We start from the raw sequence: 14,404 nt of genomic DNA, 5'->3' as shown, positions 1-14,404 counted from the left end.
AGCATCACTTCTCTCTCAGAGTTGGAAGCCAGAAGACCAGGCTCTCTCTTGTCACCAACTTTCACCAACTCTTCTCCTCGCAAAGGCACCAAACACTGAATAATCAATATCTACCAATGAGAAGAGTTCCGCATAAATGGGCTTTTAGGCAAGGGTTATGTACACATATACTGCATGCAGATGTACAATGGTAGGTGCACAAAAGCATGGGGATCAAAAAATGTGAAATCTCGTCCCAGCTCCATAACTAACTCGGTGTGTCAACCCACTCAGGTCATTCATTCCATTCCTTTCATTCAAGTTTTCTTGAGGAGGGGAGGAGTAGGCAAAGATCATCTCCAAATTCCCTTCTAGCTCTAATGATCTTTCTTGTGAGGAAAGCAATTTGTAAACCTTAAGGAACTACATGTTAATTATATAAGCTATATAAGTTCTATAAACTATAACTACTTAAGTTATATAACTTATGACTATATAAACTTGTAACTACATAAATTATTAGTAATTTAAACGTCCCAATTCTAAAACAGCACATATTCTAGTCAATAAAGTTCTCACGGAATCATTTGTTTTTTTTTTTCTCCCAACATCCAGCTTAATACATTCAGGCTCCCTGCCAAGAGCTAAAAAAGCCCCGGTATCTCCTAGAACAAATCATGTGGGCCAACTTCTTTTTTATCAAAAAGAAGCAAACTTTGTTCTTCTAACCAAACTTCCCCCAAGGGTTTAATCAGCTGATTTTACTGGATACCTTCATCCAACCCAACATCAGCTGAGTGACAAATTACCCCAGGGTAACAAACACAATTCTGGTCCCTCTCTGGGTTGAAGAGGAGGTCAGAGGAGGAGCCATGGCATAATCTCAGACTAACTCCAGAAGGGAAAGAAAGTAGGAGGAATGTGGTACTTACATTTAGGTTAAAATCTTACAGGATGAATAATCCTACATCTGTTTGCATCAACATTTCTGCCTTATGCACAGATCTTACAAGCTCACATCTTACTGCCTTGCTGACATTTTTAGATAACTTTATCGGTGCTACGCATGGTGATGGGAAAGGTTGCAAATACCAAGTAAATTACTTTTTAAACAAAGGATCCCTTTACCTGCCTGAACTTTAACTTCCTCTCCCGATTCCATCAAGGAGCCAAGCAATTCAAGTAATCACAGCATTGCATCATGGGCATAAAATTTCTGTGTCTGAAGCAGAGTGTTTCAGACAGGGAAGGGCAGCCTTTTACAAAGAAGGACTGGCCCCTATGCTGGGGTAGCTATTCCTTAAGCATTTCATGACTGAATTTATACTCTGTGAACTATCTCATTGGAGAGCCTGCCAGCAAATGGTGAAAAAAGAGAAATTATGTAGACAAAAATGGAGAGAAAAGAGAATACATTTTTTAAGACTCTAAACATTCAAAAAAAATTTTAAGATGAGGACAGTGCAGTAATAGTGGAAAGTGTGTAGTCTTAAGAGTTAAGTTTGAGCCCCAGCTCTGCCATTTAGAAGCTGTATGATTTTGAACAGGTCACTTAACTTCTCTGCACCTCAGTTTCTTCATCTTGTAAAATGGGGCATAATAATACTTATACTACCTACCTCACAGGATTGTTGTGAAATGAAAATATTCAATAGTTGTAGACTAAAAACTGTTAGTATTTGGGAATGTATTTTGAAAGTTTCCCAAGGAAGAAAGCTTGAAGTGAGAGGCAAATAGAATGGGAGACGGTGGACAATTAGGAGAATATCTGACTGCAATATCTAAGTGCCCCCTCCATTCTTAAACAGCCACCACCCCAGGCCAGGCCCTCATTACTTCCTACCTGGACAGTTGCAATACTCTTCTAACTGATCTCCTTTTCTCCAGTCTTTCTCCACTCCAATCCATTGTCCACACAGCTGCCAAGATTATCTTCCTTTTTGGGGGGGGTGAGGCAATTGGGGTTAAGTAACTTGCCCAGGGTCACACAGCTAATGAGTGTCAAGTGTTTGGTCTGAGGTCAGATTTGAACTCAGGTCTTCCTGACTTCAGGGCTGGTGCTCTATCCACCACGTCACCTAGCTGCCCCGCAAGATTATCTTCCTAAAGCACAGGTCTGACCATGTCACTGACCTACTCAATAAATTTCCATGGTTCCCTTTTGGTTTTAGGATTAAATACAAATGCCTCCATAAGGAACTTAAAGGCCTTCACAACCTGGATCCAATCTACCTTTCCAGGGCCAGTATACATAACAATTTGTGTCTTCTTCAATCTAGTCAAAATGGCCTCCTTGAGGTTCCTCACCCATGACATTCCAGCTCATATCTCATTGAATTTGCTCTGGAATTTCCCCATGTCTACAATACATTTCCTCCTTTCCTCCGCCTCATTGAATCCCTTACTTTTGTCAAAGCTCAACTCAAACACTATCTCCCATGTGAGGCTTTTCCTAAATTATACAACTGTTAATGCTTCCTCCCCACTAAAAAATTAAATTTATTTTTATACATTTTACATATTCTTAGAGGCAATAAAGAATAAATAATTATTATAAAGAATAAAGAACAAGCCTTAAAGCCAGAAAGACCTGGGCTCAAGTCCTACCTTTGACTCCTGACAGCTGTGTGACTCTGGGCAAGTCACTGAACTTCTCAGGGTTCTAAGACTATAAGTTGAAGAGAAGATGCTGGCCAGCATTGGAAGAGGGAAGTTTCCCCATCCTGGAATTAACCTTATACCGATGAAATTACAGGGTCAGTCCTTATCCAGCTATATTTTGTATGTATTCATGGGTACATATTGTTTCCCCAAATAGAATAAGTTCCCTGAGGGCAGGGTCTGTCTCATTTTTGTCTTCATATCTCCAGTGTTTAGCACAATACCTGTCATGCATGAAGTTGGTGTCTGATAAATGCTTATTATTGATTGACTGATACTGATAATTTTTAGTAGCCACCAAGCATCCTAGGATGGTACTTATCTTTTCTTGTTCTTTACTTTCCAAGTCAGTGATAGGAAGTGGAGATATGGTGCTCTTCCTTCATCTCTTATCACTGGGTGATGGGGCCACAAATAGGTCAACATCAAGTCAGCCATCATGGTAATCAGTGGTATAACCACCAATTATAGTGACTGCTGTCATTCACTGACCTGAGTAGAAAGAAGGAAAGGGAGTACTCTCCTTCTACTCTTTCAATGTGTCCCATAACTATTTCTAGATCTCGTGAATATAAAATTCCTATAGGTAGAACAATAAAATCATCAACCTTCTCACTCTTTCAGATCACATGTCTTCAAGTATCATTAGTTGCCATATTTAACCCAGTATCACAAATGCCTAAGAATTAGTAGACATACCTCAAAATGATCTTAGGACCTTACTGCTAAGTTCCCTTTATAACACTTTTAGGGTAACACCGTTTCTACCTGTTCTGAGGTTTCAACATGACACGGAGGTCACCCTGCCTTACCAAGAAAATGCAATCTCTAGCCAGTAACACCAAACTGAAAAGACTTGGGGTACTGGCCTGGTGGTACACTTATTGTCTGAGGATCAGTCTAGTTAACTGGGAAAACATTCATCATCAGAAGGTGATGAAATTTTTGGCCATGGAGACCTATTCAATAGACAAAAATACAGAATGTCCTTCTATCCTGTATGATTCCTTATAGTTCCAAAATGACCATCACAGAGACCAATCTCCAAGCTGACTCCAACCCTGTAATGACTATGCTTCAGATCTTCTTATTTAAGCTATTCTGGAACCACCTTGCTATTATCTAGCCCAGAGTTTTCCATCTTGTTGACAAAGATAACATATCAAATGTACAGCTGAGCTCTAGGTAAATTCCAGCTAGCCTAACAATCCTGTCATAAAAAAGCAAATAAAGTCAGTCTGACATGATCTCTTCTTAATAAACTATACCGGCTCTTAGTGATCATTGCCTTCCTTTTCTAAGTACTTATAAACCATCTCTTTATTAATGAGTTCTATAATTTTTTTGAAAATCTTAAGTCAAAATTACAGGCCTAGAGTTTGAACAATCAACCCTTTATCCCTTTTTTAGAAAATTGGAACATTTGCCCTTTTCCACTTGTATTGTACTTTTCGTATTCTCCAAGATCTCTCAAAGACCACAAACTACAGTACGTCAATAATAATTCTGTCAGTATCCTGACAGAATGTAATTTTTCATGACCTTTAAACTTCATGACTTTAAACTCAGTGAGGACATTTTAATATGAGCTCTTCCTTTACCTTCAGTCTCAAGTCACTGATAACCATTTTTGTTACTCTGCCTAGTTCAAAGATCCTTCTCCTTAGAAAAGAGAAAAATAAAAAGAAATAAGTAGCTTTGCCTTTCTACAGTAATCCATTGGTATCATCATTAGCAGTGGTTCTATCCCTTTTAAAATTCCCCTCTTGCCCCCAACACAGGTTTGTGTTTTTTTAAACCTTTTTTTCCTCAGTTTTGCTACTGGTTCATTCAGTTCATTCTAGGCTTTGGCAATCCTGACACTAGTTACTAGACTAGTAATTGTTACACTTTTGCATTTACTTTTCACTACCTGCTTTGATCCCATCTTCTACACATTTCTTTTAAAAAAATCTGAGTTGTCCAATGAATTCCCTAGGCCCCTATCAGTCTCTTTAGGCAGGTCCCCCTCTTTCTTCTCAATGGAATCACAAACCCCAAAGTGATCTAAGTGTGTTACTGCTAACTTCCCTTTATGATACTTTTAGGACAACCCCATTTCTACCTATTCTGAGGCTTCACTATGACATAGAGGTCACCCTGCTTTACCAACAGAGTGCCATCTCTAGTCAGTAACACCAAACTGAAAAGACTCAGAATACTGACCTGGTAGTAGACTTAATGTCTAAGGATCAGCCTAGCTAACTGGGTTTTCAGAATTTTTTTTTTGGTGTGTTTTCAGAATTTCATTCTTGAGAATATATCATCTCTCTTGAGCCAACTTACCCTGAAGATTTTTAGGACATTAGATCCTACTTATCCTCTCTCTTTAGAGGATATCCTCTTTTTTCCTTTTGAAAAATGCTTTCCCCAAATTTCAAAGCATGTTAAACTATGCTTGGCTTTTTCTCTCCTTCTTTTTCATGAATTTCAAGACTGAATGGTCACTTCCTTTCATGGTTCACACATCTCTTTCAATGACCAGTTCATATTTGTTTAATAATACGCTCTAGAATTTTGCCAGGAACCAAAGCCAAGTTTACAGGACTACATCTTATAAAATGCACCCTATTTTCTTTCTTGGAATGAGGATACATGCCCTTCTCCAGTTTTACAGTACTTTTCTCACTCTCCATAATCTTTCAAAAATCACTGACAATGACTCAGCAATCACAGCCCTTTCAGTACTGTAGGATGTGTTGCAGACAGACCTGGTGAATCACATACAGAATACACATCAAGGTTCTTCCTGTTGCTTTCCTATCTTTAATTTTTAAAAATGAAATTATGTTTAAGGCAAGTTAAGAAAATATCACCTGTCCTGCTTTTGGTAAATTTAGAGCTCCAGAAAGTATCTGGATAGAGTAATTTCCCCAATCACTACTATGTAATGCCTCCATATCATTCATTTATTCATTCATTCAACAAGGATTAACTCCCCATGTTCCAGCCACTGCACTTCATTAGAGAAGCAAAGTAAATAAAACAATCCATAACCTCAAATAGTTTACATTCTACTAGAGAGAAAATATAAAGATAAATAAATACAAAATATAGTCAAGGATCCTAGCAAATGGGTTGATTGGGATAGGAATTTACAGAAATCCTAGGAAGGATTTACTGAGCAGAACCTCAAAGGAAGGTAGGGATTCTAAAACACATGAAGGTGAAGAGGGAGTATATAACAGGTCTGTGCTTTGTTTCCTGAAAGTGTTGCCTAAATCCTTTGTCAACATTATACACCAATGATTTTTTTAATATATATTTTGCATTTACTTATCTGGGTAGATGTATATCCTATTTGTGTCTCTGTATCCTAAGTACCTGGAACAGGGGCTCTTGCACATAGTAGGCATTTAATAAGTGCTGGCTGAATTGAAATTAAATGGCATGATTGCTTCTGTTTTTCCCTAGACTGATCTTCATCTAAATGGTTTCCGCCATGTTTCCCATCTCTGTCTGGATTTCCTCACAAGAGTATAGCTTCTTTAAAAAGTGTTACTTCAACAGTCCTTTTATCTCTTCTGTTCCTTTTGAACACTCTTCCAAAACCATATTCCTGGCATGAATCTCATCCCACCAAAACTCAATGAAACCTATGAAATCAAATGTACTTCTTTTGAAGTAAGATCTGTAGCATGCCCAGCAGAAGAGAATATGGGTTTACATGCATCTTTATATACCTAGTGTTCATAATAAAAGTACCATGAGAGGCAACACAGTAAAAGGAAATGAGCTCGAGTTGGTTTGAGGATGAGGGTTCAAATACTTCCTTTGCCACATTGGGTAAGTGACTTAGCCTTTCTGGCCCTCACTGTCCTCATCTGTAAAATGAGGGGGCTGAACTAGCCTGTAATGTCTTTTCTACCTCTAAGTCTACAATATAAGATCTCGTTCACACCGTTTACTACCTAGAGTTTATATATTTGCATATACAAACATCTGAGTTAATGAATTTTTCTCCCACTGCCTCTTTTCTTGGATATTGTCCCATATGAATTATTGATCTTATCACTTGTTATTCTCCATCTTTTGTTGTTCCTCCTTACCTTCTATGGTATTTGGTTTGGTGGATAGATTACTCAATTTCCTCTTTTCCTTTTTCAATTTAGAGCCTTCCTTCTGATTAGATTCCATTTAAATATATATTTGGGTTTCACTAAGTACACTCCATCTTTATGTCAGAATCTGGAATTCCAATATTTTAAGTCATGGTCCGGAAATTCAAATCCCATTGTTGGCCACCATCAAATTAGTCATTTGTTCACTTCCTAAGTCTACCTTTCTACTCAGAAGCTCCTACCTTTAAAAGGTAACAGTGATAAAAAAAAATGTTACCTATACCTGCCTAAGGACCTTTGTTTCTTGTCCAGCGCTTCAATGATCCTCGGCAATGCTTCACAGTTTTAATACGTTGCTATTATTTGTTCCTCAGTGAATCACCAGGAAATAATAGTGGTCTTCAGGTTTGAAAAGTCTTAGGAAGACTTCTGCCACATACAAACCCCATTAAGACAGTAGATCTCTCTATTATTATACCATATTGACAACAAGTTGTGTTGGCACCCCTTTGTAGGGGTTCATCAACCAATTATTCATTTCCTTTTTTTCTAACCACTACTGGATGACCTCTTTTGATGAGATCTGTGGATAATTCATTATGGCATAAGAAGCTGATTCCTTTTGAAAAGATGCAGTAGTTCTTCCCCCCAAATCCCTTTGTGGGAAGAGCTTTATTCCAAATTCTTAGCTTGAAATATTCAGTGGTCCTTCTTCCTCTCCTTCTCTGCGCCACATTTTTCTGTTCTCCAAACTTCTGACCCAGGCTAGGCCTTCTCTCTGTCTCTTCAGTTCCCTTTTCTTCTTTGCCTTCTTTTAAAGATTTTACATTTTTTAAAGAAGACTTTATTCTCCCCAACAATAAACAGACTAGAGATTTATTCATCCTTTTTATCTCCTCTAAGACAGAGACCAGCTTGCACTTTGTAAATAAATAATTGCTATTGGAAGAAACAGAAACAATACACATTCCCTTCAGGCTATTACAAGATTCCCTTTGCTCTCTGTACTCCCTGGAATTGAGAACTATGGTTCTCTATGATTCCTGCTGGTAGCTCCTTTGGCTAATCTGTGCAGCAGTCTTCCTGGGTGCCATGTCTGTTTGCTGCACTAGGGACTGAATTGGAGGGGACTCTTGAGTGAAACTTAAGTTATGGCAGGCTTCTCACTTTCCCCCCAGATATAACACTCCACTGCCTTGATTAGCAATTAACACTTTCTTGCTTCCTCCTAACTGAATCAGAAATGCTCTGTCTTTTAAATAGAAATGTTATTACTGGCAAGGAAGGCCCTTTCACTCAAATATAATTACCTACCTTGCTTCCCGTCTTCCTACTGGAGTTGATTCTTCTTGTGTTTCTCTAATCACTTCAATCCTTGTCTCTTCTGGTAGAAAGGCTTGATTTACTTATATTCGGCGATTTCAATGCAAAGATGAGCATAGGAGAAGATTGTGAAAATGACATTGGAGAATACAGTTTGGGGTTATGAAATGAAAGAAGCCAAAAGCTTGTAACCATATACTGTACATGAAAAATTAATTTTTATTCAAAAGAAAAGAGTTATAGGGTACTACCATGACCATCACTAATTAATATTTTTAAAATGAAATAGGTGACATCATATTGCACAAGAAATGTCTGCTTTCCAATGTGCATTGGAGGAATTTCAGAATCTGCTTCCTATGTAAAATCAGGTTATTGATGGGTTAGAGCAAATGTCAAAATCAAAAATCAAATTAGAAGAAAGGATAAAGCTAAAGAGACACTATGTGGGACAACAACAGCTCCAACCTGACCTACCTAAATGTAAACCATCTACTCTGATGAATGGACAAAAGTAAAGACTTTGATTCCATCATCATTCCATAGAGATGTTAATGAATGCCATAGCCAGGTGGCTGAAAGCCTTGGACTACCTCAGTCAGAAAACCCTTGATGTTCTTGCCAAGTAGAAAGACAGAACAGCCAAGAAACAGGAGTGGGGAACCCGTGGCCTTGAGGCCACGTGTGGCCCTCAAGGTCCTCAAGTGCAGTCCTTGGACTAAATTGAAACTTTATAGAACAAATTCTTTTATTTAGGGGATTTGTTCTGTGAAGTTTGGGTTCAGTCAAAGGGCCATATTTGAGGACCAAGAGGGTCATATGTGGCCTCGAGGCCACAGGTTCCCCATCCAGCAAGAAGATCACCAAGCCTATGTGGAAAAATGATATAGGAAATTATAAGCAATTTGCCTCACAAAATAGCAAAAATCAGTCAAGGAGAAAATGAACTAATAGAGAATTTGACATAATATCCAGGCTAGCTAAATTATCCTAAGAACATCTACCGGAATGAGTAGAACAAATAGATATGAAATAGGACAGATCTCCTTTGTTTCTATAGTCACCTACTCTGACAAGCAGCTAGAATGGTATCACAACATCTAGATTCAACCACTTCAGTTCCCAACTAAGGAAGTGGCAATGGGACTTAAGAAGATGAAGCTGGGGAAAGGTAGCTAGATCCGAGTATATCCCAGGGAAAATTTTATTGAAGGCAGAACAATTTTAAAGATATGCAGGGATTGATTTTCAAAATCTGTCAAACAAGGAGAGATTTCAAAAGAATGGAAAAATCATGAATACTAATTTCTACTAGAAAAAAAAAGATTACCAAAAAGATACCTTGCAGCTATTGAACCCATGCATCTAGTTTTTTTTCCCTTATCTCCACAAAATATTGATGAAATTCCATGCATCAAGTATATCCCAGGTGAAAACATCAGAAACAGGCATGTTGTTTGTAGACAATATTCCACAGCAGACCACACCTCAGTCACACACCAGACTGATAAACATAGAAAATATAAAATCCCACTGTATTCACTATTAATTTCAAAAAGGTATCTGACTCAGTTATACACAAATGTAGTAATAAAGCTTCTCCTTAAACAAGGTATTCTCTGCCTTTGGTAAATCATACAAGATTCTGTAACACTTAAAACCATAAAGATTACTTTGTTCAATCTTGTAACTAAGTATGATAAGTTTAATAGTTCAATGCAGCTTTGATTTTTAACATCAGATAAGGAAAAAAAAACCAATGGGACTATACGATTGCCTATGGTGTTTGCCATCATCATGGAGAATTTCATACGAGAGCCCAGATAAAAGAAGGATTCCCTATTGATAGTAAGGGATTAAATATGTTTCTATTCAGAAATGACATTTTTGTTGCACTAAGCACTTGAATGCTAAAGAACTTTCTCAATGAAAACCACTGCCATGCAAAAGAAATAGAGCTAGACATCCACATGGAAAAACAAAATGGACGAAAAGCACATATTGCCCAGACTATAACTTGAGGTTGGAAAAAAAACCAAACCAAATCATAATTATCCCTTACTTTCAAAGACCTATAATGTATCAAAAATCAAAAGCATTGATATTCACTAGTTAGTCCATCTGTACATTTATTTTGGGCAGGTACAATATACAAACAACCAGCTACAACCAGAATTTAGAAGGAAGAGATTAGACTGGAATTTCTAGGAAACTGCAGCACTTTAAGTGATTCAGTGCTATATGATGCAACCAAAAGCCTTTTTTTCCTCTGGAAATAAACCATGTGTCCAATGAATAGAGAATTGCTGAACAAATTTTAGTATAAGGAGATAGAATATTATTGGACCATAAAAAACAATAAATATAAATCATTCTGCTAATTTTGGAAAATCTTATATGAAGTGATACTCAGTGAACAAAAAAGAGCCAAAGGGGCAATGTGCACAACTAAAACAATGTAAATAAAGCTAAGAAGAAAAGGCAATAAAACACAGATCAAACATCACAGACAATGTTGGTACCAAACTACTAAAATTAAAACACACATCTTTCCTTTCTGTTATTATCAGTAAACTGCAAAAGAGCAATGTGATATTAGTTGAATTTACTCTATTCAGTGGTTTTCCTGAACTATACTAGGAGAAATAATTATCATAATTCTAATAACTAGCATTTATAATGTGCTTTGAAGTTTGCAAAGTGGGGCAACTAGGTGGCGCAGTGGATAGAGCTCCGACCTTGAAGTCAGGAGGACCTGAGTTCAAATCTGATCTCAGACACACAACACCCAACACATACTAGCTGTATGACCCAGGGCAAGTCACTTAACCCCAATTGCCTAGCAAAAAGCAAAAAAAAAAAAAAAATTTGCTAATTCATTTGATCCTCACAATAATCCTGTGAGATAGGTGCTATTATTATTCCCATTTTACAGATGAGGAAACTGAGGCAAATAAAATAACAGAATCACACAGCTAGTAATTGTCTGAGGCTGGATTTGAACTCAGGTCTTCCTGACTCCAGCAGTCTATCCACGGCATCACCTAACTGCTTATAGAATGTACTTTATGGAGAGGGGAATTGTTAGGAAGCATCCATTTTACTCCCCCCCCCAAAAAAAAAAGTATCAGTTTTTATAAATAATTTTTATTGAAATCTTCTGGGTTTTTTTTTACATCACTAAGATTTTCTCCAATGTTTCTCTCCCTCTTCTCTCTCTGAGAGGCACGCCATACAAAAACTCATAGTTTAAAGGAAAAAGGAGAAAATAGCAGCAAATCTGATCAATACATTAAAAATGTCTAAAAATATGTGCAATGTCCCACACCTGTGGATCTCTCACCTCTGCAAAGGGGTGTGATAGGGAAGTAGCAATGTTTTTCTGTAAGCTCCTTGGAGGCAGGGACTGTCTTTTGCCTCTTTTTGTATCCCCAGCACTTAGAACACATAGCCTGGCACATAGTAGGTGCTTAATAAATATTGACTGATTGGTTTTTAAAGTCTATATTTTTAACAGCAATTCTCCCAGCAAAGATGTATCACTGTGAATTATTGAACAAAATAATTACAGAAGAATTAAAATTGCAAGTGACCCAAAGGGCAAAAGGAAAGCTGTCTGGTAGGTGTAAGTAGGCAGTGGCATATACCAACAAGGGACTACATGTAAAGAAATAGTGAAAAAGAGATCACTGTGGATGTGTCTGACCAGAAAAGGAGCTGAGCTGGTCACACCATCAGAGGGGAGATCTCAAAATGTTAATGGAACCAAGGAAATCCTCTGAGACACTAGAGAGGTTCTCTGTGAATCTTTCCTTATGGAAAAAGATGATCAAGAATCAAACAAGATGAAACACTGTGTAGGGATTCCAATCTACATTTGTGGAGTAACCCATAGAAAAGAGTTCACAGGTCCATTGTGGAAACCCCAGGACTTGAAAAAATGTTTTTCTACCTCAGAATCAACTTGGCAAACAAGTATGGAAAATTTATAGTCTATATTTGTAACATTATTTTCATTTTTATCAGTCCATCCACTCTTTAAGTAGATACCCAGAAAACAAAATAGGTGAAATTAGCATTCTTTACTACTCTTCTGCATAAATCATCATTTTTTCCATAGCAGTCGTGGAAGGGACTATTTGTGAGACTAAATTAACTTTAATTGTTTCTGCCTGAGATTCTTAGTCACAATTTGTAAAAAAACAAAAAAACAAAAACAAAACACCACTGGTCCCCTGCTATGCTTCATCATCAGTTAGCATTGATGACAAAGCACCTGAACCAGGCTGTGAGGAATTTTGTAGGCAGAAGAGAAGGCACTACCCCCTGCTTCCTGAAGTATACAAATTTCATAACAGGTTTCCAATCCAATTTATATTTCTTATCCATCATTTTCAAAAGTCATCAGCACTGAATTCTTACCCTAAGTTCAAGTTCACCAGTTCATCCCCATACATCAGCAGTTACACCCATTTTAAACATCCTTGAAAAGTCCTTTGAAAGGTCCTTGATGACTCCAGAGGAAAGACTGAGGCTAGTAACTTTACACAGCCCTCCCTCACTTAAATCCAATTCACTTGCGATTCAGGGCATCATCTTCCTGAAATCATGGTCCTCTTTGAGAAAAAAGGAAAAACAACAACAATCAGGCAAAAGCATATAACTCCTCGGAGAACCCAAGTTTAAGTTCTCAATTTCGAGGCAAAGATGTAACCAAACACAATTACCAAGCATTTTCTTCCACACTTGAGAGTTTTTGTTTTCATTCAAAGACAGTGAAGGACTGAGGGAGAAAAGATTCTTTTCCACTTTCTTACCCGAACTCAGTAAACCTATACCATACAGGATTGTTCGCTACCACTAAAGTACCTCGGGGTAGAGCCTGTAGTCCCAATGAGAAATCATCTAAAACCGAAACATCAGAGAGCCAGAAGAAAGTGTGGTGAATGAAAACTATTACCTATCTGTAAATGTCTAATTGATTTCACCAATTCAGGAATGGATACCTTATATCTTCTAGCTCACAAAGATTTTGAATAGCATACTTTATAGACAAATCACTTCTGAGGATGGGAGAAGATAAGCAATGAAGTTACATAATAGATAACTTGGATAATATTAATTCCTCACATTTATATTACATATTGAAGTTTTTTACAAAGTGCCTTTTTTTTTTGAGACTGAGTCTCCCTATCTTGCCCAGACCAGAAGTGCAGTGACCACTGATTTCACTATTCACTGGGATAGAAACTTTGACCTGCCAGCTTCGCTTGAAGCCTAATGACCCCTAACTCCTGGGTTCTTACCATATTGATGCCAAACTTAGCATGCACACGTGATTAGCTTAGCCAACTATACCTCAGAATTCCAGAGCCCCAGTGAACCATCAGCCTTTGCTCCCCAGGATCAGGGATTACAGCTGGGAACCACCATGCTCAGAAGCAGCTGGGTGGTGCAGTGGATAGAGCTCTAAACCCAGAGTTAAGAATACTTGAGTTCAAACCCAGCTTCAAAAATACTTACTAGCTACGTATTCTAATAAAGGAAGATCATCACAGAAAACCAGAGAAATTCTTTTCTTCAACTAGGTGCCCCATGCTTGGCTCACTATAAACAGGATGAATGTGCAAGAGAAGCAGGAACAACAAAAAACTAGTAAAATCAACAGTTAAATGAAATGAAGCAGCTTCATCTATTACTACGCACTTCACTTTTCACTGACTTGGTGAGAACTTCTGCTTGAACATTTGTTCAAGCCCACTTCTCAGGATAATAGCTGCTTGAAATGGATTGCATTTGGATGCATTTAAAGGAATATGTAAGTTAAGAGCTTTTAACTTTTTAGATGCCTTCGTACAAGGTATAGATGGTTCTGGATATGAGGTAGCAACATTATCCTACCAGTTCTCCCATGTCTTCTTTGGGACTAGGGTTATTTTATGTTATGGGACTGTCAGCCTACCCTGAGGATTGTTATTGTTGTTTGGCCTTCATTCTCAAAGAGGACCATGACATCTGGAAGGAGATGTCATGACTTGCAAGTGAATTGGACTTAAGTGAGGCAGGGCTGTGCAAAGTCACCAGCCTCATTCTCTCATCTGGAGCCATATGGATCCAGTATCAAAATAAAGATCAGGATGACTGGAGATGGCCCCCTTCCAAAAAGGCAAAAATTCTCCAAAGAGTGTCTGAGGTCAGATTTGAACTGCTATGGAGAAGTCCCTAATTCTGAAATGGGGTAAAAGGGTTATTGCATCAGATCAGCCTCGAGAGCTAGAAGCAGGGACCTTGACCAATCAACTAAAATCTGACCTCAGACACTTATTAGCCATGTGACCTTG

The 14,404-nt window shown here is 37.9% G+C and overlaps 1 protein-coding gene across 1 annotated transcript in view; it reads left to right on the top strand.

The window, feature by feature from the left end:
- Positions 1-14,404, top strand: part of LIPC (lipase C, hepatic type) — a 231,140-nt gene that overhangs the window by 204,593 nt on the left and 12,143 nt on the right. The gene's annotated exons all lie outside the window — the stretch shown is intronic.

This window comes from Vombatus ursinus, unplaced genomic scaffold (genome assembly GCF_900497805.2).
Source record: "Vombatus ursinus unplaced genomic scaffold, bare-nosed wombat genome assembly UNPS02009205.1, whole genome shotgun sequence".
NCBI lineage: Eukaryota > Metazoa > Chordata > Mammalia > Diprotodontia > Vombatidae > Vombatus > Vombatus ursinus.
This window is presented reverse-complemented; position numbering and strand designations above follow the sequence as displayed.